Here is a 27,602-nt window from a genome sequence, read left to right on the forward strand (position 1 = left end):
TTTCAGGTTTATTTGTACAAACTATACAGAGGACAGCCCTACGTGTACCTCACAGCCCAGGAGTTATAAAAGTCCTTCTGTCCTCACCTTGGTAAACATAAAGAGTCTTTATGTGGAACCCTCCCGGTGGCCCGGACACCTCATGGGAGCCTGAACTCAGAGCTGGAGCTGGTCGCCAGACATATTCTATCAAACATCTGGTAAAATGCTATTTTAGTACACAGGTGTTCTGCCTCCATGGCCATAAGCTAAACATCTGGATAGAAGACATTTTCTTTAGTTTCCACCAGATGTTTGGTGTTATGGAATAGACACAGGCATGTAATTAAAGTAACTTGTGAGTGAGATGCTGAGTTAACAAATAACTTGAGGCTAATCTTCCATTCATCCTGAATGTGACCACGAATAAGGCCGCCACTATCATTACAGCTGCATATCTACTAACGAACGCCCTAAGAGGGTCTACGAATTCACGTCTGCGGGCATTCATCTGGTGACTGTAATTTTTCCCTTTCCTTCTCAGAGATTCAGTTGAAGCGTCACGAGGAAACTGTTTTCAATCTGTGGTCCCAGGGGCAAAGAGATATCTTACAGATCTTTTGAAAGGCACACATTTCTTCCACGTAGGCTCTAGGCCTCCCCCTCCCCTCCCCTCCCCCTCCTCCTCCTCCTCCTCCTCCTCCTCCCAGTTCCAACTTTTAAATGGAAAAAAAAAAAACCTAGGCTCACCTCTCTACTAATATCTTGAATATATGGTTTAACAATACAACTTTGGTTTCCCGTATCAAATCAGTTTGTCAGTCAGTGCTCTTTGTTGAGGGAAGTCCCAAACCCACTGTGCGCTGGAAGCGCTATGAGTCTTTGCTCTGCCGTCCTTTGCTCTGCTTCATTGCTTAGTATCTGTACGAGGCTGGCATTTGCGGCTAGGATAGAATACCTGAGAGTCAGCACTCTAGAGAACAGTTTGGGTGGGGGTTTGGGGAGAAATTTCACAGTTAAGCCGGGGCTGGGGAGATGGCTCAGCGGATGGGAGCACTGACTGCTCTTCCGAAGGTCCTGAGTTCGGGTCCTGGCAACCATATGGTGGCTCACAGCCACCCGTGATGAGATCTGATGTGCTCTTCTGGTGCATCAGGAGACAGCTACAGTGTACTATGTATAATAAATAATAAATAAATCTTTGGGCCGGAGCGAGCAGGGACTGAGCGAGTGGGGCCGACCGGAGAGAGCAGAGGTCCTAAAAATTCAATTTCCAGAAACCACATGAAGGCTCACAACCATCTGTACAGCTACAGTGTACTCACATACATAAAATAAATGGATTAATCTTTTTTTTTAAGAGTTTCTACTCCAAGTACCCACATTGGCAACTGTAACTCACAGCTTTAGGGGGATTCAGAGCCCCCTGGGTACCCATACTTATGTGCATATGCATATCTCTGCACACAGAAACACACACACAATTTAAAAAGCAATTATTATTATTATTATTATCATCATTATTATTGATTAATTTATTATTAAACTCACAGTTCTGGTTATTCAACAGCAGGTTCTAGGAACTGTTCAGTTAAGGTCACATCACAATATGGCGAATGGCATTAATGTGGGAACTCACCCAGGAAGAAATAAGGACGTGGCAAGATAGCAGCGAGCCAGAAAGGTTCATGGGACAGGTTTGCTTTTCTTTTCTCTTCTTTCTTATGATGATCCACTGTATTTGGAACCAATCAGGGTCCCCAAAGAACCACACGAACTCTTAAAGTTGGCAACAAAGACCAAATCAGTATCTACTGGGTCCCACTACTGAAAGTTATTATTTTTTTGTTTGTTTGTTTGCTTGTTTGTTTTATACCATCTCAGCACTGCCAACCTGGGATTGAGTATTGAGTTTCTCAGTGCATCATCTTAGGGCCGGGAGTGGGGTAGACAGAGGCGCACACAGAACCAAGCTCATATGCCAAAGCTGTAGCCATACCAGCCCGGTCTGTGGCTGCTTAGATTCGCGCTTGCCGCGTGTCACACCACCGAAACAAGCATCTCCTCCTGGAGAGTGATTGTCCAGATCTGGACTCTTTGTGGGCTTCCGGAGCTGTGCCGAGCAGAAAGGCACACTTTGTTTTCTAAGTGCGCCCAGTGGGCTGGACTCCACTGCCTGTTTGTTTCCTTTCCACAACTGCCCTGTCTGAGCAGAAGAATGCCATGATGGTCCTCAGAGATGATGGTGTGGGCGTTCTGCCTGCCTGCGTGTCTGATTACTATTTATATGCCCATGGAGTTTACATACAACGCATAAAAGTACCCTGGAGTAAATTCCTGAAACCACCTTCAAAAAGTATCCCAAATTTTACATTGATGAAAATGAAATCTATAATCAAGCATTCCTCTTGAATAGAAAAAAAAAAAAAGATCTTCCACTAAATATGGAAATCATCAGGCTGCATAATAGATAGTATAAGGACCAAACAGGAAAGTTCTGGAAAGAATGATAAAAATAATGTATTCAAAGCAAATGTGGTTGTCATTTTGAAATATCTCCCTTGGGTTTTATGCATGGTGCTACCGAGGTGTTCACACTGTGTTCATATAAAATTTTAATTTTCTCTTACCTTCCATGTGTGCCACGCTTAAGTTAACAATAAACAAAAGTATCCACACAGGAAAAAAGCATTTATGTGATCAGAGGTGAATGCTGGGAGAGATAATAGAGCCAGTGATAAGAGTCCTCCAGTCTCTCAGGCTGGAAGAAATGGCCATTATAAGGATGTCTCATGGAAGGCTGCCAGCATTGGTCGTATGCACTGTGAAGCACAAGGCCATAATTCAGCCAGCTTTACATCACTGAGAAGTCAAGAGAAGACATTAAGACAAATAAAATGGAGATAACTAGAGAATATCCTGACTAATGTTGGGTCCATTAAGTTGGTGACCCTGACATGGCTGGGCTCACAGTATGAATTTAATCAGGCTCACCCCATGTGACTCCAGCAGCGGTGCCCATGGCAGAGCCTTGGGCTGCTTGGTCCAAACACTTCCTCCTCTCTTCTATTGTACAGTGGCTTGAACATGGCTGGCTTTGTCTTCTTTCTCATCTCCAGTGATCTGAACTTGAAGTGTGACTGGCAGATGGTAACAGCTACTGTTATCTTCTCTCTGTCCTTCCAGTCCACAGACTGTCTTCCCAGTCCAGAACAGGATCAACAGGTAAGAAGTAAAACCTCTTGGTTAAGAAAAGGGAAGCCCAACAGGCCGTGGAGGCACCTAGAACCCCAGAACTCTGGAGGTGGAGGCAGGAAGAGAAAAAGTTGGAGATGAGCCTCGGCTACATAGGGAATTCAAGGCCAGTCTGGGTTGCTCTAGACCTAATTTCAAAACCATACATACAGAGGGGAGCTTAAAGCCAGGATCCATAGTTTGAAGTTCAAAAACAAACAGACATCATCATCATCATCAACAACAACAACAACAACAACAACAACAACAACAAGCATGATAGACTGTTCAGTTGCAAAGTTCCACACATGACCAAAAAAACTTAAAATTTTAGGAACTATTACAAAAGAAGTTGTTTGTAGACAAAACAAACAAACAAACAAACTCCCCCAAAACAAACACAAAAAACCCCAACCCTAAAAAAAATATTAGAAATCCAACTATAAAACACATCCCAGCACCATTATCATGACATAATCGCAAAAAAAAAAAATTTTTTTTTTCACCCAAAAACCTGAGAAAAGTAGACTATGCTTGAAATTTGTGTGTCCCCCACCCACCACCATAAGGTGTTTTGGGTATGTGCCACAAGAGTCATTAATTAGATTCACATTATTTACTTGTGAAGAAGGAACTCAGAGGGGAAGTTGGACAGAAATGAGTATTTTTGCTTAGGAAGTAAACACACGGGCCAGAGTTCAACATGTTTCTCAGCAAATCCCTGGAATTATGGATTAAGAGGCAAGGAGGGAACAGTTACAAATGCCTCCAGGGGGCCAGCAAGTTAAGAAACCTTTGTGCTTCTTTGATGTTGAAGAGGCAATTTGGAAATTTACAGCATGATTTTTGAAACCGTACGTGGATTCCATAATTCTCACTGCTCATAGAGTAAAATCCAGACTCCTCCATCTAGCTCTGCCCACTCCTTACCACATTTTATGTCCTCCCAATTCTTTCTGCCAACTCTCAGAAGATGCCAGGCCTCCGAGTCTTGGGGCATTGGTCCCAGCTTCTTCTTCTGTTTAGGTTCCTCATCCACAACTGGTATGTGATGTCACGGCTTAAGTCACGGCTTCTTCCTGGTTTACATGCTGAAATCTAACTTCCGCTACCCAGAATGTGGCCTTATATTTACACACTTACGTGTTTGTTTAGAGACAGGGCCTTACTATATAGCCCTGGCTAGCCCAGAACTCACTATGTAGACCAGGCTAGCCTCACATTCAGATCTGCCTGCTGGAATCCAGGCATGCACCATCCCATCAAGCCTTCAGGTGGGTGCTGAGGACTTAAACTCTGGTCCTTGTGTCCCCACAGGAAATACTTTACCAACTGAGCCATGTCTCCAGCTCTACTTTGCTGAGTTTAGGGTTACACATCTGAAATTTCTCTCCTTAATCCCTAAAGGCGTCACAGTAGTCCTTTCGAATGAACATCAAGATACAGCTGTGGAGCCGCCCTCACTTAACTGCAAAGGTAGAAGCTTGGGAAATGATGACAAAACCCAACTCATGACAGAACCCTTGCCATAGAAGTGGCAAGCTTTCCCTTTGGACAGGAACACTTATCACACAGAGGGGGTTGGGGACAGAGAGGGAGGGAGAGAGGGAGAGAGAGGGGGAGGGAGGGAGAGAGATAGAGACAGGCAGAGACAGACACAGAGGCAGAGTTAGGGGAAGGGAGAGCTATAGAGCTATCCTGGAAATCTTAGAGTTATGTTTCCCTTCTATTTATCAGAATACTTATTACTAAGCATTGGGCAATCTATTACCCAATGTAAACTCATGATTCTCATGATGTTGTAACAACCTAAGCGTTGTTTCTTTTTCTAGTGAAATGGAAGCAAGGAGCAAAGATGCTCAAAAGTGTCTCCAATGTGTTTCCAGATTCACAGAACTCCCTTAAAGGCGTGCACCGAAGCTCTGCTGCCTTTGCCTGAATCTGATCTCTAACCTCCTGCTGTCTTCACTCACTCTGTGCTTCACTGGGATGATCTCTGCAGTGATCTCTCTGCACGGACTTAGCCTTGTATTTCGCATGCGCCCTGGCGAGCCTGGAACCCTCACTGTGCATCCTCTTAGGTCCTCCCGCTTGAATTTTAGAACCACGGAGGAGTGCCCCAGTGGCTGGCACAGGAGTGGTTCCAGTGACTGGGGGCAGAACTGCAACCTTAGCTGGCAGAGGGTCTCTGGTTTCATCTCAAGGGTACTTAGACTTGGGTTAACAAGCTAGACAGTGCGCCTTCTTACAACTGTGATGTGCAATTCTAAGGGCTGTGATAATAGCTAGAGGCTATGTCCCTACCATTCCGGGGATGCTATATTGGAAATCGACACGGTAATTGACTAGACTGTAAAAAAAAAAAAAAAAAAAAAAAAACAATGTCCCAGATGATAATGATTTTGATTCCTTTGGTCCATTGCTATACAGCCGGTGCTAAATAGCATTTTCTGGATGTTCGGCAAATATTTGCGAATTGATGATTTTATTAAAAGTATCTCATTTATCAGTAAAATAAATTAGATGTCCATTTAAAAAAGGGGTTCACTCGAGTGTGTCTTCAGTTTCTCCCGTTTGCCAAGATGTACTTATAGAGAGATCTACCCACACCCCATTTAAATACTTGTTGTCTTAACTCTCCTGAAGAGATTCCTATCAACACGCCTAGGGAGATCCTGTAGGATGTCCATTCTGCAGATAAAATGAAAAATGCAATCCCCGAGAATATATCCTAATTTTACAATAACGCAAATGGTACTCTTCTCACAGACTACCAAAAAGATTGTATTTTTCTATATTGATTAATTTTCCACGGAGATGTGTGTGCATGCACATGAGTATGTGTGTGTGCATCATCAAAGAGCCAAGAAATATTTTGTGACTATGTGGATCAGTACCATGTGGATGTTCTGAGTCATATTTATATCTCTGATCTACAGTGACATTTGATCAAGGGCATAAGAACATGGTCCTATTCATCCTACGTTTTATGAGCTCAAGGGCATGGAAAATTGCAAACATTACCTATGTTTAAGGGAGCCCCAGGGGCTCAAACTAGTTTTGTGTGTGTGTGTGTGTGTGTGTGTTTGGTGAGGGGGGCAGTGCTGTGATGTTTCCCAGATTCCTGGCTCCCGATGACATGACAAATATGCATTTGTAGGGAAAGATGTTATGAACGCTTTTAGAGTGTAATCTCAGAATTTGTAAGGCTGAGGGAGGAGGACCCTGACTTCAAAGCAGCCTGGGCTTGAGACGGTCTGTGTTTTCCTAGTGTGAGTATTGCCCTGAATTTGGAATATATATGAATCTCACTGACATCTAGGAAGTAATATATGTCAGTAGCTCAGAGTTTATTTTGAAATCATCACCAAATATGGATGGTATGCTTCTTAACTTGTAAGTTGCCTGACCCCCATAAACACATTGTATCCTAAAACCCTTTTGATATACCTTGTTTAGAGAATGTTAGCCTGTAGCAACTGGGACATTGCAGGGTGTGGGCTGTTTGACCTGGTGACCCTGTAGTTGACTGGGAGATGAAAAGGTCTGCCCATTGCCCAACATGGCAACAAAGTATTATACTGCTTAGACCTAGTCCAGGAAAAGACTCACATTCAGAGTTTGCAGTATGCTTTCTACTGAGTCCTTGTTGCTTTTGTCCCATTGCATAATTGGAAAATTGTAAGTAGACGATTGTTAAGTTCAGGACCATCTGTAGTGATATCTCAGGCTCTGGGCGTGGATGAGAGCGCCCAAAGAGAGAAAAAAAAGCCAAACATATAAAATGAGAAAATAAGAGGGTTGAAGACGGGGTGCCTGAAAACACCATAATTTAGGAGGCTGGCAGCAAAGGAAGAGCCAGCCAAGAAGTGGAATGGGACAGAACGATATCACAGAAGCCCAGCGGGGGATGGGAAGTGCAGTCTGCACCAGGAAACCACGAGCAGATGAGGATGGGAAACAGCACATTCGAAAGATTAGTAATGGGAAGCACATAGAAATATCCATAGGTCTATTTCTGAGGATAAACTTGCGGGCCTCCACCTTTGTGTGTGTGTGTGTGTGTGTGTGTGTGTGTATACAATTTATGTACATGGTGGGTGTAAATAAGCCAGATTCCTGTCTTTGCTTACTTTAAGAAAATACTACCAATTGAGCTACATCTTCAACCTTGTTTCTTTTTAAACAAGGTTTCCCTATGTAGCTCAGGCTTGCCTTGAACTCAGGGTCAGCATCCCTCAGTCTGGCAAATGCTGGGGTTGCCGATTTGTGCTACCATGCTCAACAACTCTTATTTTCTTTCAACTTCTCTATGTTTTCTGACTTCCATATAATGCTACATTTGTATTAAAATGTTCTTAATGGGGTCTGGCATGATGGTTCAATAGTTAAGAGGACATACAACTCGGCAAAACATGCATGCACACAAAATAAAAATAAGTCAACCTTTTTTTTAAAAAAAGGATTTATTTATCTTTATATATGTGACTACACTGTGGCTGTCTTCAGACACACCAGCAGAGGGCAGCAGATCCCATTACAGATGGTTGTGAGCCACCATGGAGTTTGCTGGGAATTGAACTCAGGACCTCTGGAAGAGCAGCCACTTTTAACTGCTGAGCCATCTCTCCAGTCCCTAAACCAACCTTTTTAAATGCTAATGAAGTATAAAACAAGTACACTGAGAAAGTCTGGACTATTCTGTATGAACTCAGAGAAAAGAGCAAGGAATTGTAGATTCAAAAATATTTGACCCTCTATGTGCTGGGCCCCAGGCTAATGACAAATAAGGAATGTGAGAATAACTGTGACACTCTGCAAATAAAGGAAGATTGTTGGCTTGCAAGGGGGCAGGAATATAGGCACTTGTGGTGGTAACACTAGAGGCTAGCTGGTAGTCTGCATTAAACTGATTTCACCTGTCTTATAACCAAGATGGCCTTTATTCTGTAAGCTACAGATGGGTTTCTGAGGGGGCAGAGTAGACAAGAGTTGGGCTTTAAGTGAAGTACATTTCTGCTTGATTTGGATAACCATGTGTCTATTGGTGTGGAGGAACCCAAGGGAGGTGACTGGGCATGGTTTCAGGAACTGCCATGATCGATCTCATCCAGAGACCCTGGGGTGTTGCATGGACCCGTAACTAGGCTGTGATTGATTGTGGCTGGATGTGTACTGATAGGACTGGATGGATGGATTGACAGACAGTTTGGGGAAGAAGGAATCGAGAATTGGAAAAACAACAAAACAAAACAAAACAAAACAAAAAACCAACTTAACAGTCCAAGAAAACTTTTTCTTTCTGGTTAAAAACCACACATAAGAAGGGCATTGCTCTTTCTGAAACAGTGAGATTGGGGTGCCCTTAGAGTGGGCAGGACTATTTCCTGATGGAGAGCCTAATGAAGACACAAATGGGGGGGGGGGTCAATCATCAGGGAAGCACGGAGACAGGATTGCTCCCTGTGCCTGGCAACGGGGTTTCCAGGACTAGCCTCTGTGCATGGATACAGGGCCTTAGGATGCCAAGTAGAGGTTTGTGGGCATGGTCCTCTCTGGCTCCCCCGAGTTTTCAACTCTGAAGAAGCTTCTATCATAGATACCAGGAAAGAGACATCGGTTGGCCTCACCAGACCTCATTGTTTCTGTCGTTCCTTTGGCCTGCACATAAAGGATGCAGAAAGAAGGCATGAGGATGGGGACGGACAGGAGGAGCTATTTATGTAGGTCTTTCCTCTCCCTGTCCTGGGGGAGGGAAGACAATGGTTTGCACACAGATTTAAATAAACAGAGATAGCACAGGCCCATAATTCCAGGATTCAAGAGCTACGGCAGGAACATTGTTAGTTCCCGGACAGCTTGGAAAACAGTTTTCGTTCACCTGGACTTCATAAGATGATCCTGTCTAAAAAAAAAAAAAAATCAGACACACAAATAAACAAACGAGCAAAAATAAAAACAGCAACAGCAAAGAAAACAACAACAACAACAACAAAAGGGGCCGCAGAGATGGGGAAAGGGAGCTTGTTGAGCAAGCAATGGGGAGTTGAGTTCAAATCCCCAATACTCTTGAAAAGCCAGGTCTGGCTCTGTGCCCACCTCATTCCAGTGCTGTGGCTGGCAGAGACATGAAGATTGCTGGAACGGCTGGCTACCAGCCTAGTTCTAGGTTTAGTGAGATACCCTGTCCCAAATCGACATCGTGGAGAATGGCTGAACAGGACACCCTGGCCTCTGTGAGTACACAGGACTTGTACACATGCACACACACAAACCACGCTCACCCATACACACACAAAGCCAGAAAATAATGACCCGTGGTTATTAGGCTTTTAACGTAGGTGCCTGGTGGGTAAAGACTCACAACTACCATGCAGTTTGTATATTCCCGTGGTTACTGATATATGAAATATAAATGTAAGGAGTGTGCAGTGTTATTATGGGAGAAATAAAGGACATTGTGTGCAGGAGGGATCTATTTTGAGACCACAAGACAGGGTCCTTAATCTCACTGCTAGCCTTTCACAAGTGCATGCATACTTTCCTTTATCCCTGTCTGTGGAATCCACTAATTCTATGGCAAAGAGGAGGTAGAATTATTTTTCAGATGTTTAACCATAGATAGTTGACAGTTCCCTAGGGTGGGGCTTTCCCCAGTGGCTAGAGAAGGCAGGTGGCCGGCTGAGGAAACTGTAAGCCAGGCAAGAAGCAGGTGTAACTAAATATAACGGAATACTTTTAAAGTTAAGTGACCAAACAGCAAGAGGTTCCAAGTGAGCTGGCCTAGTAGAGCCCATAGGCCGCTGCACCTGTCATAGGTACTGGGCCCTCTTCTTGCATTCTGTGTTCTCTCCAGGGAACAGCACAGAGGACAACAGCCAAGGATGTCCAACCAATAAGGACGGCCAAATTTCAACTCGGCTAGGAGTTAATATGCAGCCTTCCCTCCAGGACCAGTCCCAATCAAGACATTTTAAGTTCAAGTAACTCAACCCTTGCATTTTGCAGGAACGGAATGGCTTGGGCAGAGGCATGGAGTAACTTTGGAGAGTGACTTACTCGGGGAAGGCCTTCCTAACCATTCTAGCTTCCACACTGAGTGTCAGGCTGGCCCTTCAACCCCCCTCACCCCCCTGCCCCCAGTAGGAGATCCAATAAAGTAGGGGCACAAGTAAGGCCGTCTTTTCAGCTGACTTCGTTCCTTACATTCCTTTGCAGCGGGCGACTTTCCAAGATGAGTTTGTATATGCAGCCTGCGCACAGCGGTTCTGAACACTTAAGCCACAGGTCGGGAAGGGTCCCCAGGCTTCCGGGGGTTCTCTCTGGTCCACCTCCACCTTTCAGGTAGGATGCAGAGTCAGGTTATCTCCTTCCTTCCCTAGGGCCACCACCAGCTGGTGGCCAGCTCCCAAGCCAGCGCCCGGGGCCCGCCACTTCTGGAGCCCCACAGTCCCGCAGTGAAAATCGCGCGCCCCTCTCGGCGCGAGCCCCACGCTCACACGCGCTGCTGCCGCTTGTTGCTCCCCGCAGCCGCGACGTGGGGAAGTGAAAATGAAATTGACTTTTCCGAGAAATGATGAAAGCCGCGCCGGCCGCCAATGAACAGCGGCGGCGAACTTCCGCACCTCCGGGCTGGCGGCTGGAGCCCTCCCTCTGCCTCCACCTCCGGGTTGCACAAGCTTGAAACAAACACTGGGGAGGAAGGGCGGGGAGGGAGGAGGGCGGAGGGGGGAGCGAGGGAGGGAGCAGGGCCGGGAGAGGGCGGGGGGTGGGGGGGGATTTCCAGCCTCGGCTCCTCGCAGTTTCCTCTCCTTGTTTTGCTTTCGATCTGGACTGTTCTCAGGCAAGCCGGGGACTAACTTTTAGTTTTGCTCCTGCGATTATTCAACTGACGGGCTTTCATTTCCATTTTACACACCCTAACAACACTCACACCTTGCGGGATTGTATTGGTAGCGTGGAAAAAAAAAAGCACATTGAGAGGTAACATATATATTTTTTTTCAAATAATAGTTGTGGCTGTGCGTGTGTTTTCTCTCGAGGGCATGTTGACGGGGACAGGAGGAGCTATGTATGTATGTGCGTCCTGATGCTTTGACACGATGTTTTGCAGACGGAAAATGCCGGGGTTCATAAATATTAATACCGATTTTTGGAGGAAGAGTCGGCGCAGTTATGGATCATCTGATTTTAGGGGAAGCAGGGGTCTGCTGCTGTTGCCGCTGGCACTGGGGCTGCTGAGGCTGCAAAGGAGGAGGAGGAGGTAGAGAGGGAGGAGGAGGAGGTTAGTGAAGGTTTAATTTCACTTTTGGATTTGCAGATGAAAAGAGGTGGCTCCATGGACACAGATCTGCTCTGTGTGCTTCTGCGCTCCAGGTGTCGTGCGTTGTGGGTACAGGTCCTCTGGAGTCCGGCCTCATTTAAAATAAAATTGGTGTGTGTGTGTGTGTGTGTGTGTGTGTGTGTGTGTGTGTGTGTGTGTGGTGTATGTGCATGAGTGTTTACAGACACTGTCGCCACCAGGTCCGAGAAAGGGAACCGGGTTCTTCTCGGTGCCCAGCGGCCCTTCTTTCCCGGCGGTCTCTGGTGTAAATACACTGGCACCCGTGGTCCCTAGATGCCCGTGCCCGGGCAGTGACCACTGTAAACTTGAAGGCTGCCCTAAGGCGGTTCTAGGATGCGCTCGCCCGCGGGGCTTGGGGTCGGGTGACGGGCGTCGGGTGCCAGCGGCCACTCGGGCCGGGCGGGCTCCTCGCGCGGCTGGGCGCGGGCCTGACCGGCGCGCCCGGCTTCCTGGGGACTGGGCCGCCGCCACTCGCCAGGAACGTCGCGTCCTCCTCTCCGCCGGCCAGTGTCTGGCCTGGCCTCCGGGCTTTGTCACTGCACTTGTCCCAGCGCGTGAGGCGCCCGGGAGGCGCGTCCCAGGAGGGCTCCGCGCTCAAGGGTCACCCACCCCGGCGCGGCCTAGCTGCGGGCGCCTCCGGGTCCCCGCGGGCGCCCCCGGGGCCGGCCTGGCGCGCTGGGCCCCGACCCGCCTTGGCTACGGAACGGGCGAGGTGTGGGGGCGGGGAGCCTCCGGGGACCGAGCGGCGCCCCGCGGGCGAGCATGGGGGGTGGGGTGAGGGTGGAAAACGCTTGGGGTCTCCGGGACGCGGTGGGAATCCGAGTGCCCGCCCTGTGCCCTCCGTCCCGCTCTGGGCGCCGGGTGACATTCGCCCGCCGGCCGAACACGGTTAGTGCAGAGCGGCAGCCACCACTTCCTCTCCGCCCCGCCGGCCCGGTTCTCTGGGCGAGCGATGAGGGCCGCGGCCAATCGCGGTGCCCAGCCAGTCCCTGTCGCTCGGCCTTGGGGGCTGGCTCCCCTGAGCAGCCCGGGAAACCTTCGCGAGAGCTCAGGGCCCCGGCTCCCCGGACACTGTCCCCGGGTCTCGGACCGTTTGCCACCCTCAGCCCCTCGCCCCTTAGGAGCAGGGAAGGGAAGGAGGCTGCCAGCCTCCGCCGGGAGCCAGGACTGTGCTCGGGCCCCAGGTGAGACGCCCAGATCAGTCGATGGAGGCGAGATCCTTGATGGTCGAATGTAAATAAGACCCCTGGGATTGGCAGGCCACCTTGTCACTCGTTTGCGAGCGGGTTTGCAGGTCCTTAAGCCCAGTGTGTTTGAAACTTGGGGGACATGTTTCTTGTCCCCTCCTCCCTCCCGTGTGGGCACTCCTTGTCTTTCCTTGGTTGTGTCTGTGCCAGGGAGGCAAAGTAGTGCTGGGGTTAGCTTTCTGCCACTCGCCTCCCTGTAGCTGGGACTCCTGGCTGCTCTTGATGAATGGCTCCGGGAGGGTGGAGGACAGTTACATTTCCTGTTGTGCATTTTCAGGAATCACGGGAGCTTGAGAGCTTGTCGTCATGCCTGAAGTCATTTATTAGTTTTGTTTGTTGGTTGGTTTTGTTTTTGTTTTGTTTTGATTTGTTTTTTACATCAACTGTCTGTAAGTAACAGTTGAAGTTAGCAGTCTGCACTTCTGGTGCTTAAGGGCAGGTGCAGGGACCAGTTTGTTTAGCCTACAGTTTCTAGAAGGTGGTTGATTGCATGGTAGACAGATGCACACTGCTTGGTCAGGGCAGAGCCCCAGAGGTTGCCCTGTTTAACTCAATCACTCGCCCTAATGCAGGATTCTCTAATTTTTCTCAACTCTCATTCTGGTTTTGGGGGTGGAGTGGCGTGTGTCACAAAAATAGAAACCAATAAAAGCTTGGCATTTGGCTTTTCTAAGGCAGCTTCAAGCAGATGGAATATTTCAGGCTTGAGTTGGCATCTCCAAGGGGTAACGTTGGAACATCTATTGATCGATGGGGCAAAGTCCGGAACGTTGCTGTAATTGGTGAATGATTATAATTTATAGCCTAACTTGTTGTGTAAGAAGTTAGATTTTTGGCTTGCGCTTAGATCCAAGAGATCTTGCCTGTTATGATTTGTTAATGCTTCTTAAAATTAAACACATATTTCATTCTCAATGAGTGGTCTTTTTTTTTTTCCCTCTTGACCTGCAAAAGTTAGGAAGAGTTGCATGTATTTCAGAATGGCTTACCTGTAAACATGGCATCTTCATGAAACAAAAAAGAGGACTTATAATCAAATTGGAAGCAAATTGAGGCAAAAAAGAAATTGGCATGAAGTCCTGAAGGCTCTAGGAACTATGGGCACCTGAAATACTTAAGTAAATATTTAATATACCAGAGCTAGTGAAAGCTGTTTAAATCTAAGAGTGGAAGACTTGAAACTTTGGATAGTCACTTGACGTACATTGATTTCCTCACATATCCAAGAGCACCGCCCTTTAAATCTCTGCTTTATTTAGTAAAATCTGGATCTCTCTTTTCCAGCATCTCCTCCTCCACCTTTTTAAAATAGCAAATAGACTACTGGACTACACTGGGCATCTTATTGCAGGTCCCTTATCTGTCTCCTGCCAAACAGGCCTTAGCGCAATTTGGAGAACTTATTTATATATTTGACAAATCTTTGTGGGCCATGAACTACCAGACACAGTGGCAGGCTGTATGGATCCAACTAGAACCAAGAAGGACAGACAGCCTCTTCAGGTTCCACAGAGGTTGCATTTTAGCTGTGAGCTCACAACAACCAAAAATAAATCCAGTAATTACCTCTGGGGGTTGGTCTCAGGAAAGGAATAGTGTATTATACTTACAGGGCTGCTTTGGGGAACAATTGGGATACTGTGTGTGGAAGAACATTGTGTAAATTATAGTAACCCACAAATGTGTCACACATTGACTTTCTAAGTTCTGTTAGATTACTGTTAAAGCTAATATCGGAGAGGTGAGTGTCCCGGTACATACTCTTTATCCCATCGAGGCTGAGGCAGGAGGATTGTGAATTCAAGTTCAGATACAGGCTGAGAGCCTGTCTTTAAAATAGAAGTGAGGAATCACAACCAGGCCAGTACCTCCGAAGGTACACAAATCATGGCAAAGAATTAAATATTTGGGTAACTATTATGTGTAAAGTATCAAAAATATTTAGCAGTGAAATATTACGTGAAGGATTTTTTTTTTTTTTTTTTTTTTTTGCCTGCTAGGAGAAAAGTTAAGTGGTATCCATGAAGGCCAAATGATACAGGAACAACTGACTTGGATGCATGTTTTTGCAATTTATTTATACATGAAATTGTTGATTGTAATGAACTTACCCATAAAGACATCATAAAGGTCGATTAAGGTGCCCACTCAGACAAACACTTGCCCAATCCCAGTCTCTGTGATTTCTCTGAACCTCTCTGGGGTTAGAGCGGCCTCTCTGAAGTCCAGAAACATCACTTGGGAGTTGGCATTTCATTAATAGTTACATAATTACAGCTACCACTAATGTTAAAACCTAGAGAAACATTGATTGGCTTTATGTTCTCCTTCATGCGTCATGGTTCCCCTTGCGTTCTGTCTTTCCCTATCACCTAATAGTACTCTTTCTTGGTCTCTTTTCTAAATAGTATAGGACACCCACACTTATAGCTGTGTACATAGGTATGTGTGTATTATAGGTTAGGACCCTTGTATGAGAGACAACATGTTTCCCCCCCTTTTTTTTTAATAATACAACACACAGGTGGCACTGTTCTTTGGTCTGAATTTTCTTCACCGTTGTGTCAGACTCATTACGTTATTGCTGTTACAGGCATGGCTTAGCTCTGTTCTATCGTCCATTGCGCTGTCATTAAAGGGACTTAGTTGACCTGGCTTCACTGACTTCCGGAGTGCTCAACACTATGCGAGTAAAACAATACGACATTACAGGCGAGAGTAAACATCAACAGTATAGATTTGTAATACATGATATGTGAACAAGTAAATTACTGTGAAATAACAGGAAGTGTTAACAATAAATAATAATAAATAATAAATAATAAAGCCAATGCTGTTCATCTGTATGGCACCCCAATATTCCTTCCTGAACTGGGGGTGGGGGGAGAGGTGAACAGGGCTTTCTACCCCCGTCTGCCCTACTCGCGTCCTGTTCATTGGCTTGCATGGATTAATATTTAGTGAAGAATATCAGCTTAATGTATCATGGGGCTAAGTTGAGTGGGTGTGTTAGCCGGTGGAGATCGTAGCTAAGGTTTGATCAAGCTTTGACTTAGCCCCAGAGGAATAATAAATTATGTATAGGTACCAGATTTAAACACGAAGCCATTATTTTCAAATAAAATGCCAAGGAAAACAACGACCCAGAGAAATGCAAGCCCCAGGCAGCTGCCACCCAGACTGTGGCCATGTGGTGATGAGTCCTCAGGCTCTGTCTGAGTTCAGAGTGAGCAGTGGACCTATGATGGCCAACGTTTGACTGTCAGGGAACCCTTTAAATTGATTCTACATTGTACAAGACTCATCTTAGGACAGAGTCTCTCGGACAAACTGCTCATTTAGGAAGCCTTCATATGATGATTTTTCACCACTGGATACCTGTGGCTTCCAGTTAGAACTCCGGGTCAACTTGGAAAAAAATGTGATGAGCATCAAATCTAGTAAATCTTATTCTACCCAAACATAGGGAAACCCATGTGTTGACACACTGGGAAGGTCTGTGTTAAGCTTTCGGTCCTGACATACTGGGACCAGCTGAGGACTTCCTTCAGAACTTCCAGTTCTTCTGGGGACCCAGGAATCCCATACCATTACTTGAAGTGAATAAATAGTTAAATGTCAGGACCCACAAACATATTCTTTTATCAAACATTTGTAGACAACTAGCCATGTACAGGGTTTTGTATAGAGAAAGGTGAATGGGCTCAGAAGCCTAGAATTCACTACATGCACACACATACAACACACACACACACACACACACACACACACAATTTATATGTACACAAATACATATTACATGTATATAAATTGCTTAATTTCAAGGCCTAGTCATATACAAATTATATAAATAGATTTATTTCAAGTAATATAGACATACACACACACATACACACACACACACCACACACTTGTACCCACAAACACACATATATATCCCCTGAACTGAACCCATAGCCTAGAGTGTGCTAAACAAATGCCCTACCATTCAGCTACACCCCGAGCCTTGACGTTGACTTTCATCTCTATTATTCATTCTTTAGTAACTTCTCCTTTTGGAACCTTAATTCCACAAACTGTGGTTAGATAGTTCTGCAGTCCTCAGGGGACTAGGCAGTACATTTGCTTATTATTAAATGACCAAGGGAAAGGAACATTTAGAAACCATTCAGGATTCTTTAGATTGGAGACTGCCTCCAGTCCGTAGCATTATAGAATATTATAGGACATCATCTGTCTCTTGCTCTTTCCTAATGTATGAGTCTCTTGTTCCCTACGGTGTGCTGGGCCCATCATCCCAGTCTTCCTCCATTGTGAGGACAGGGCAAAAGTACAGAGCCACTCACCTGTCTTGGGGCTGTCCCTCTTGGCCTGAGCCCTCACACCCAAGATGGTACTCACATCCTGGTTCTTCGTCTCTGACTTTCCATTTCAAGGAAGACCACGCTGCATGCTGTGGCCTGCATGTGCAGGAAGGCCATCGAGAGAGTGTGGGTGAGCTATTCTTCCTGACTTGTTTTGTTTCTGTTCTCGTTTGTATTTCCTTCCATCAGCTCTAATAAGCCAGAAAGAACTAGAGTTGAACAAATAGATGTGTGGGGACCCATAAGAAAACCGGGAGGCTCTCGGGGATGCCTCCTTAAGTGTTTTGTTTTGTTTTAATTCTGAAAGCACAACCAATGTAGTCGAACATAGATCTCAATTTAAGATTTTGTGTGATAAAAGTCTGTCCAGTTTTCATTAAACGAATTTCTTTTTTTGAATGATAAAGTACCTCCCATGTCATTTTCCTAAATTGATTTATTTTCAAATGTACTCATCAATCTACTGCTATCTTTGCACCAGCTTTGGACGACCGAAGGAAAGTGAACCTTCACTTTAACTTGCCCTTCGTGAGCCTATGCCTGTCAGATTTAGGGTCAATCCAAAGAGTTAGAGGATGTTCTTTTGGCCCGTGAGCTTCACATCTCTGACTCACTCCACATCTTGTTTGGTTGACATCTTGAATGAGAAGGCGCTGAATACAAATGGCCTTATTTCAGCCGATAACAGCTATGTGTTTTGATTTTGGTTTCCTTACCCTAGATTTACTGGAGATGAGAAAAGATATGGGACGAGAGTGTCCTGACACCTAAGCAGGGTGTTGGTAGGGCGGTGGGTAGAACAGTGGTCACGGGGGAACTGGAGAGAGAATAAGGAGAGAGCAAGATGGTGGGTTCTTGGTACTGGAAGAGAGGGAAGGGGCAGTTAGGCAGGCAGAGACTCTGTGTTACTGCCACAGCTGGCGTGGGTGGTTAACATTTATTTTTATTTCATGCGCATGAGTGCTTTGCCTGCATGTACGTCTGTGTGCCATTTGCACGCCTGGTGCCTGTAGAGGCCAGGCAAGGGTGGCGGATTCCCTGGAACTGGAATTACAGATGGCGGTGAGTCTCTGCGTGAACAGGATTCTGTGAACAGAACCTGGCAACTCGGGGAAAAGCATCAAGCACTCGTCACCGCCGAGCCATCTCTTCAGCTCCAAGTTTGGATTTTTTTTTTTTTTTTTAAAAAACATTTTAAGTGATACATGCCGCTAAGTTAAATTCCAGGAAATTCCTTTCATTACAAATCTTCAACTACAGTATGGAGTTAAGGAAGGAAAGGGGAGCAAGTACTTAATCAAGGGTCAATTGAAATGCTGACGAGTTTCTACTGTTGTCTTTGGGGTTAGACCTTTTAACCCCGTGGAGGATAGATTGTGACAGGAAACTGCAAGACAGGAGCTTATGGGGGTCTTACTGGACATACAGGAGACTGTCACTTCGGCATGGTTGTGGTCACCTTGAAGGTATTGATGTTGAAGTATTGGGAACTGAAGGACTGAGACCCACACTGTAAGCCCCCCAAACTTTCTCTAAAAAAAAAAAAACCCAAACAAAACAAAGCAAAACAAAACCCCCAAAACCTCCCCACAGGCAAGACAATGAATCAAAGACACTATGGCAGCTCTCATAGGCCCGCCTCCTCTCACCCATGCTTTTCTTTGATTGGATGTTACTCTTGTCAGATCACAAATGGTATAAAGGAAAGCAGGAAAATAGAATGCACAGTATTTCTCTTCAAGAATAGGTGATGGTTGAACTGTGAGCACTGGGACCACAGGCCGCCTACTGTTGGAAAACTGGGGACCATAATGTAGTTGAGGCTTTACACAGAGGAATTTTCTGGAATTAAACTTGGTGGTATATACTTACGGTGTTAAATGTTAAATTTAACATGCTTGAACATTTAACATGTCACAGTGGTGCATGCTTGCCACCCTAACACCAGGGAGACTGAGGCAGGGGGATTGTTACAAAGTTGAGGTTGTCTTGGGTGACACAGTGAGCACAAGGCTAGCTTGGATACGTAGTGAGACTGTTTCAAGACAAACTTCAACCAAGCAAGAGTTAAACTTTCTGTTCCAGCAATGGTGAGTCTAGGAACCTACTTCTTGGAGGTGACTGGAGGTTAGAACAAAGATTATGTATCAGGGTGTTTATAGAATCCGATTTTACCATATAGGACTTGAAATATCTAACAAGAAAAAACATGTAAACTATGGCATTTCTGAAAGATAGGTAGTCTTTAAAATCCATACTTTTGAATGGCATTTAAAGAGGGGAAATGTTTATCCCATGCTAGTTGGCTGGGAGAAAAGGATGTTAGATTGTATGCTACTCTTTTTTTTTTTTTTTTTTAAATCGTATATATTTTGTTGATGTAATGCTAAAACATGGTGAAAGAAAAGAGTTTGATGGTAGGATTATATTTGATTTTTTTAAGCACCCCTTGAGACGCTGTGCTTTTCTAAATTTGAATCAAATTTGGATCATAGTTACTATCATACCTAAAGAAGAGCTCTCAAGATAATGCTCAGGTGTCCCCACTGGTCCCCCCTCTAGCAAATGGGGGATCAGAAAAAGGAAATTGGCACATCTTTAATCCCAGCACTCTGGAGGCTGAGTCAGGCAGATCTTTGTGGGTTCAAGGCTTGCTTGGTCTACAGAGCGAATTCCAGGACAGCTGGGGATATAAGGAGAAACTTTGTCTCAAACCAAACTCCCACAATAAAGAAATAAACACACAAAAGGAGATTAAACATTACTGTGGATGCTTCCTGTAGACTTAGCTTTTCTTTGGCTCCTTCTGCTTCCTTGTGCAGATTCCCGGTCTAGAACTGTATCCTCTTCTAGCCAAGGCTGAGAGACACCATTGCCTCACTATGCTAAGAACTAGTAATGGTCTAAGATGTTACCCCACTCGACAGTTCTGCCTTTTATGATTGCAAATACCATAGAAATGCATGCCATCTGAGCAGGAGACAAGAGTTACTGATATTTACAAGCAAGCTAACAAGAGGATCATGCAGTGATGGTCCACACACCTAGATCCTGGTGGGTCATGGTTGGGGCATTTTACTCTGTGGCCAAACCTGTCCCTCTCCCCTTCCTATAGGATCAGGGTTCTGCTGACATACGCATCCATTAACATCTTCCAGGGTCTGTTCCCTATCCTGTCTGCAGTAGAAATGCTTGGGTAGATAGGGGTCTTCTTAGTTTTAGCAACCTGGGACAATAATAAAGCAAGAGATTTGAACTGGGTGGTATTGTTTGACCCTGTTGAGGAGACAAGTTTTTTTTTTTTTTTTCCTATCAGATAAGAGCAGTTAATTTAGACAAATGGCCACAGATCTAATTCTCAGGGTGTATGCAAAGTGAGAGGCCTGGCGAAGCATCCCTTCCCCTTTGCATCCTATACCTTCCCTGTTGACTTCATGTCCTTTGTCCCTGGAGGGTAGGGCAGATGTTCCCCCATACGCACATTGCAGATCTCCTCATAGACAATCACTTGGGAAGCCACAGTCACACTGTGATGTCTGATTTTTCGCAGTGGAAAAAACTCCACATGCCTATTTTTATTGTTTTAATCTAATAAACTATTAGAACAGTTTCACTCCAATTGTGAATGCAAACTTATTTTATCATTGTGATAAAACTAAGGTTGGGTGTATCAACTACTAGCCCAGAGGTGGGAGGACGAAACCAGAGAGAGGCAGGATTAATAAAGAGGACAGTCTCCAGTACAAATACAACATGAGCCGAGCGCTTGCTTATTTCTTGTTTCTTTTAGTATCTATATTAGAAAAGTAAAAGAAAGAGCTGACATTAATAATGAAAGTTGTTTCACCCATTACTTCCCAAATATTTTTATTATTTCAATATAATCAGTGCAAAAACAATGTTATTTTGCATTCCCCTTTAAAGCCCAGTATATTGCTTTTTAAGCTGCAGCTTGTCTTATCCAACCTATCTACATTCTGCGTGCTCAGCAGACACAGGTGCTAGCAGCTACCTATTAGATGGTCCAGCGGATGAGAGATGCACAGAGGGGAGCTGGGGAGATGCTCAGTTGCTATAGTACCTGTTGCACAAGCCTGAGGACCAGAGTCTGATCCCCAGGACCCATCTAAGAGCCAGACCTGGTGAACCACATTTTAATCCCAGCACTGGGGAGGTGGAAACAGGAGGATGCCCGTCAGTGACAAGCCTTTGATGAAGACAAAGGTAGTCTGTTCCTAAGGAGTGATGCTGTGGTTATCCCCTGGTACTCTGACACACACACACACACACACACACACACACACACACACAGAAAAAGAGAGAGACAGACAGAGACAGACAGACAGACAGACAGAGACACACACAGAGAGAGGGAGCGCATAAGTGCTCTGGGAACTGTTTTAATACAAGGAATGGAGTCTAAAACGACCGAAGGGAGGCAGGTGAAGTCTTTTGTTTTCGTCAGAACCTCACAGCTCTCCTTTGCCCTCTCATCATAAGCTTTACTTAATTTTTTTTTCCCACCAAAATCAATAAATACCCCGAGTGCCCACAAAAGCAGCACATAGCACATACTGTTCCCACGGCCACGAGCTGTGTGTACACCTGAGTGTTTGTGGGCCTCTCGGTGTGCTGTGAAAGGCTCTGGTTATTTGGACATTTTTTTTTTTTTTTTATTTCCCTCTCCTCGGTGATATGCTATTTGAGAGAGCCCATGTCACGTGTTTCTTTGCATTCCTCAAGGACACTTGATACGCAGTAAGAACTAGATAAATATTTGTTGCTTTGATTTTCTGTTTAAGGCAAAAGTTAGCTCAGAGAGCTGAGCTCCCGCTTGGAAGGGATGGTACTGGTCTGCTTTGTGTTAGAAACCTATTGGTCCATGTATCTTGCGCATAGGCATGGAGTCTTGTCACTTATCAAGGAGGCTTGTCACTATGCAGAAGAAGAGGTTCAACATTCAGAAGGTGAAAAATTGTTCAGCTTTTATCATTCATACCAAGACATCTGAAAGAACCTGACATTTCATTCCCAACAGTGATATTTACACCTTTTTATGAATATAAATCTATTTGGTGGTAAGCTGGAGACAAGCTTCTGAGAATTACTGTTTTCTGTGTGGATTAAAAGAGCGATGCCTTTGTTAATGCTACCAACACAGATTTCCAGCCCTTAACCTGTGCAGTGGAACTCCTTTGAAATCCGATGCAGTATTTTATGGCTGCTTCCATTTGTTCCCCTTGACTTTAATTGTCGGACTGAAGCACCAGGCCTGTCCACAGAGCTAAGGCAATTTATTTTTACTGAAGCCAACCTAAGAAATGCTTAGGTAGCTTGTCGCTGCAAGATTAAATGTGACCTTCATGGAATCCTGTTAGCAGGGCCAGCAGCTAGAAAAATAAAGACTAAACCAAAATGTTCAGCAACAGAACGCCCAGCTGTTCAGTGGGGTAGAACTTTCCCGATTATTCCCTTCCAATAAAAACACAGCAGGTTAGTTTTAAGTGAATTCTAGTTGGTTTAGGGATTTGCAACCTACAGAAGAACAGAAAAATATAATCTCGTTTTAAAATAATAATCTGGAAGGCTAGTCTATATATTGAGTCTTTCTTGAGGAGAGGGGCTTGGTATTTTCCTCATATGGGAGAATTTAACTCTCATGCATGGTTGGTCTCACCTTTCAAGTTAAGGACTTCTTAATAAGGAAAGAAAAGGTGTAATAGAGAAGTCAGGCTTGAGGTTGTTGTCACAGCAGCAGGTGTCTAGGGATGTGGGGCACATTGGTACCTGCCGCCATATTTGAAACTCCCCTTTCTTCTCTCCACTATAGATGGAAGGCAGAAGCGTGAAAGCTCATAAGGGAGGCCCGAGTGAGGACTGTAGATGGACTGGTTCTTCCCTTTTGAGATACGTTGCACTGATGAGGCGTGGATTTAGAACCTCTAAAAAATGTAGGTGAGGCACTGCTAGGGACAGCAATTTGTGGGGCTTTAGGGTATCAAACATACTGATTACTGATTGATTGCATATTTCTTGAGTATCAGTACAGCTACAGTTTGGTAGATGAGATCGGGGAAGGTACTCGGCAGAAAGGATCCACTATTTTGATCATGTCTTGGGTCATTTACTTAGGCGTTACGTGGTGCAAACTGCAGAGGGGGGCAGGATGTCTTAGCTAGGTATAGACATTCTTCACACCAAGGAGCCTTGGTTATCAATAGCAGGATCAAGCAACGAGGCATCTAAAGAAAGAGAATGGTTTTAGCAGCCACTAGAGGTTGTCTGTGAGTCCAAGGGCCAGTTCACAGGTCTCTCGTCTTGTCTGTTTTGATGTTACTGGTGTTGGCCTGTGACACTTCCACACGTACCTGCGGCCTGTAGAGCTCCTGTCGGGGACCTGATTTCACTGAGGGAAACTGATGTGACTCAGGTGGATGGCTGTCTCCACTTGATACTTCCCCTTCCCCTGGGGTAGATGTTGTCTTTGGTCCTGAGTAAGTGCTGCCCTTCTATCTCCCTGGAAGCTTGGGCTGAGAGAACCTGCATCATGGAGTGATTTGTGGGGCTTTCTTCTCACTTGGCCTGAGAGGACATCACCATGAAGGAAAAACTAGCTTTCAATTAATAGAAAAAAAAGTCTACTCTCTCCCCTCCCCTTCTCCTCATCCCTCTCCTACTCTCTCCTTCTCTCCTCTTCCCTCTTCCCTCTTCCCTCTTCCCTCTTCCCTCTTCCCTCTTCCCTCTTCCCTCTTCCCTCTTCCCTCTTCCCTCTTCCCCTCCCCTCTCCCCTCCCTCTCTCTTTCTCTTTCTCTTTCTCTTTCTCTTTCTCTTTCTCTTTCTCTTTCTCTTTCTCTTTCTCTTTCTCTTTCTCTGTATATGTCTATAGTGAATACTTCAAGTCACGTGTGTTAAAAATAATTGCCATTCATCAGAAAGACTGAAGAAAACCGGGGCAGAGAGTGGCAAACTTATAAATAAATGCACTCCTTGTCTCTCGCTGTTTCTTTTCTGTTGCAAATTTTAAGTCATCGAATTTGCCTTTCCAGTCATCTTTAAATGGACAGTTCAGTGGTCTCAAGTTCATTTACAGTGTTGTGTAACCCTCACCACTAACCATTTCCTGAATTAAAAAAAAAAAAAATTCATCTCACCAGAAACTTGATTCATACTTAACAGTCACCTCGTTTTTCTCAGTCCCTGGAAATCACCATTCTCCCTTCTCAGGGAGCCTGACTATTGGTGTCAGTGGAAGCATCCCACGTTTGCCATTTTGTCTGACGCATGTCACCCAGCGGCGTGTTTTCTTTGGTCAGTCTTGCTATGGCATGTGTCAGAATCTATCTCCATTTTCGAGTGAAAGATGTTCGCGCGTATTTTGTTAATCCGTTCATCTGTTGGTGGACACTGGGGCCGTTATTATCTTTGGGCTCTCATGAGCAGTGCTGCTTTGAATACTGCTGTAAGAAAATATCGATTTGAGGTATTTTCATCTGGGCTCCTCTCCATTTCTCTGCTCCGCTAAGATGCTTGCTCCTCTTCCTGTGTTGAAGCCCTCCCTCCCCCCAAAAGGCTCCCCCAGGCCACCTCTTCAGCTGGTTCCTCCTCTACCTGCTCTAACCACTTGTCCCTCCTCCTCTACAGGGTAAGCTGCATGTGAAAGGGGATGCCTCTCCTCCAGGATTTGGGACATATCTCTCCCTCAACCCTCTCAGTCGGCTTGGGGAAGGCCCAGATTGCACTTCTTGTCATTGTAACTCTTACCCCTTCTGCTGTCTCCAGGAGCCTTCCTTACTCCCACTCAGAGCTACGGAGCTCAGGGGCTGTGGCCCCACATCTTCCTTAAACCCTTCTGGGCCTCTGTGGTATTGGAGTCCTCCCTCGGGTGGAGCTCCTGTCTTGACTCTGTCCCGTGAGTCGCTCAGCTCCCTCCTCCCGCTGCTTCTGTGTGCCTCCTTGGGCCTGTAGCTTTCTTACAACCTCCCAGGCCCTGTATGGCCTTTTCTCTTTCCCTCCTTGGACACAGAGATTTTGTGAAAGCCTCCGTATCTTACCCCAAATGGCCTAGCCTCAAGTACAGTACAGCTCAACCAATGAACAAAAATTAGCACTCCTGATTTTCAGAGCATCAGGTAACAGCTCCTACCACTGCACAGGCAAATGCCCCCAGTCCCCCCCCCCATCTCTTATATCTAAACTTGCTCTATATTTCCAAGTCTCTTTCCTCTGAAGTTTTCCTATGTTTCCATTTTTAATAATCTTTTATCTCTATAATTTCTTTGATGTTAGGTCCCCAAATCATCTTTTAGGACTATCCTGTAAACTGTCTTAAGATTTGTGAGTTCATTGCACGTGATTTAAAAATCTGTAACAAAAATTTAGCTGAAGATTTAGAACAAAGGGCTTAAAAGTCAATGCAAAAGGAATCTCAATTTGCTGTAACTTAGTGTGTCTGTGATTCGACTCTTAGGATATATCTGAGGATATATTTGCATGTATAACTTGGATTCAACTCTTGTTTAAAAAAATAGATGTACTAGGAAAATAGATGTTTTAAATAGCAACCATGTGGCTCACCTCCATCTTGGTCGATGACCTCATCGGGAGGGAAGCAACCGTGTGCCTGGCAGTAATCTTTACTAAATTTAAGAGGGTACGTGCAATGTAACTTTACCACCGCCACCCTTAAGATGACCGTGCGGTATAAACCAAGGCAACACTCATAAAACTCCACAGTCCTTCTGAGCTCTCTGCTTATCACCGAATCTCTCTTTAGACCTGCAATGGCAGCTCTCCCAAAAATCTTGGAATGGGATGGATTTCTGTACTATGATAAATCCCCAAGGTTATAAAGATTTTCTTAGAGATATGTGCCTAGCCATTCATGCTTTTGGTCACTATTCTATACCAGGGTTCTATAAAACTTTAGATAAGGAAAAGAGGTTTTGTTGAATAAGGTATGCTTTATTCTGAGGTTATAAATGTAGGCTCATGTTATCAGACAGTGCCTTAGAGGTGTCTTTTGAACTACTATGTCTTGGTAACTGCTTAACACCAAAATTCTAAAAAATTTAGGTAAAGAACAATCTATGTTTGATAAATAAGGTTTATGAATTCTGAAAGTCTACTTGGAGTAATAGTAATTGTCTTAAAGGTCTATGTCTAGCCTCTCTGTCTTTGCTAACTCTGTTAAGCTTTAGATATTTGGCTAAATTGAATTATACAAGAAACTATGGTACTCTGTAATGTGCGCTATGAAAGAGTCAAAAAAAATAGTAAAGTGCCCAGTCTCTTTGTGAACTTTATTTTTGGTCTAATAAAGTTCCCACTTTCTCTATGAACTGAAGTTATGGGTTTATTTTGATGCTAAAGGATCTTCAGTTAAATCTTCAACTCAAATTTTAGGGCTCAGACTTAACAGGGATAAAGCTTTAAAGTACTAATTTGCTGTAAAAGCTTAAAGATAATTAAGATATGCAAGTCAATGCTCACCTTATAAATGTTCAAGTTGACATTCATGCCTGCAGTCATGCTAAGTCCAAATGTCATTCATTTACAGTCACAAGCTTTCTTTTTTTTTCTTTTTCTTTTTTTGTTTTTTTGAGACATGGTTTCTCTGTATAGCCCTGGCTGACCTGGAACTCTATTTGTAGACCAGGTTGGCCTCGAATTAAGAAATCTGCCTGCCTCTGCCTCCCAATTACTGGAATTAAAGGCATGCACCATCACTCCCGGCTCACAAGCTTTCTTCTCAAGAATCTAAAAATGAAGTTTGTTTACAATCAGGTATACTTAATAGATAACAGTCCTCAAACTCTTCAGAGATCTCCTGAAGATGGCATTTCAAATGTTTAATGTAAAAAGTTTCCCATGACAGACAGAAATGCCAGCTCTTAGTGTCAGTCCTAGGGTCTCCAAAGATGATGGGGTGCAGACAACTCTACCTGGATTTTTGTCACATCAGCCACTGGACAAAGACTGTTCCATATCTCACCCACTGCCAGGGCCCTGCCCAATCTGTGGACCCTGGTGAGTTGACTTCTCCATTCTGCCTCATCAATATAGGTCAGTTTTTTCAAGTTCCTTCTCCACAGGAAAATCTCTGACCTTCTGGGTTTGGCAGCAGCAGGCCTGTGCTGTCCTGTGTGGCAGCTGAAGACCAACTGCTGCCACCCTCCTCCACCCCCAATCCCAGGGGGGAAAAACAAAACCAAACAAACCAAAAAAACCAAAACCAAAACCAAAACCAAAGCCCAAACCAAAACCGTCTGGGAGCCTAGGGTAGCTAGCTGGTAAGTCTCTGTCATTTTAATTGATTCATAGATCATTTGGATTATACTTCCTGCTACAATTTATCAGTCTCAGATCTCGGATGGTGTTGACGGCTAACTAGCTTCAGCAGTTTAACAGCATCAAAGCAAAACAGCTCCTCCCACT

At 44.8% G+C, this 27,602-nt stretch overlaps 1 protein-coding gene across 2 annotated transcripts in view; it reads left to right on the forward strand.

Annotated features, from left to right (window-relative positions):
• The first annotated feature begins 10,509 nt into the window (after positions 1–10,509).
• Irf2 (interferon regulatory factor 2) overlaps positions 10,510–27,602 on the forward strand; it is a 108,066-nt gene continuing 90,973 nt past the window's right edge. Inside the window, exon 1 of one of the 2 annotated variants that reach the window (XM_029531751.1) lies at positions 10,510–10,557. The gene's annotated coding sequence lies outside the window, so the exon portion shown is untranslated. Of the gene's footprint in view, positions 10,558–10,991; positions 11,197–27,602 lie in introns of those variants that run through there. The other variant, XM_021219221.1, reaches the window with a different exon arrangement.

The sequence above is a fragment of the Mus pahari genome, chromosome 19 (genome assembly GCF_900095145.1).
Source record: "Mus pahari chromosome 19, PAHARI_EIJ_v1.1, whole genome shotgun sequence".
Taxonomy (NCBI): Eukaryota; Metazoa; Chordata; class Mammalia; order Rodentia; family Muridae; genus Mus; species Mus pahari.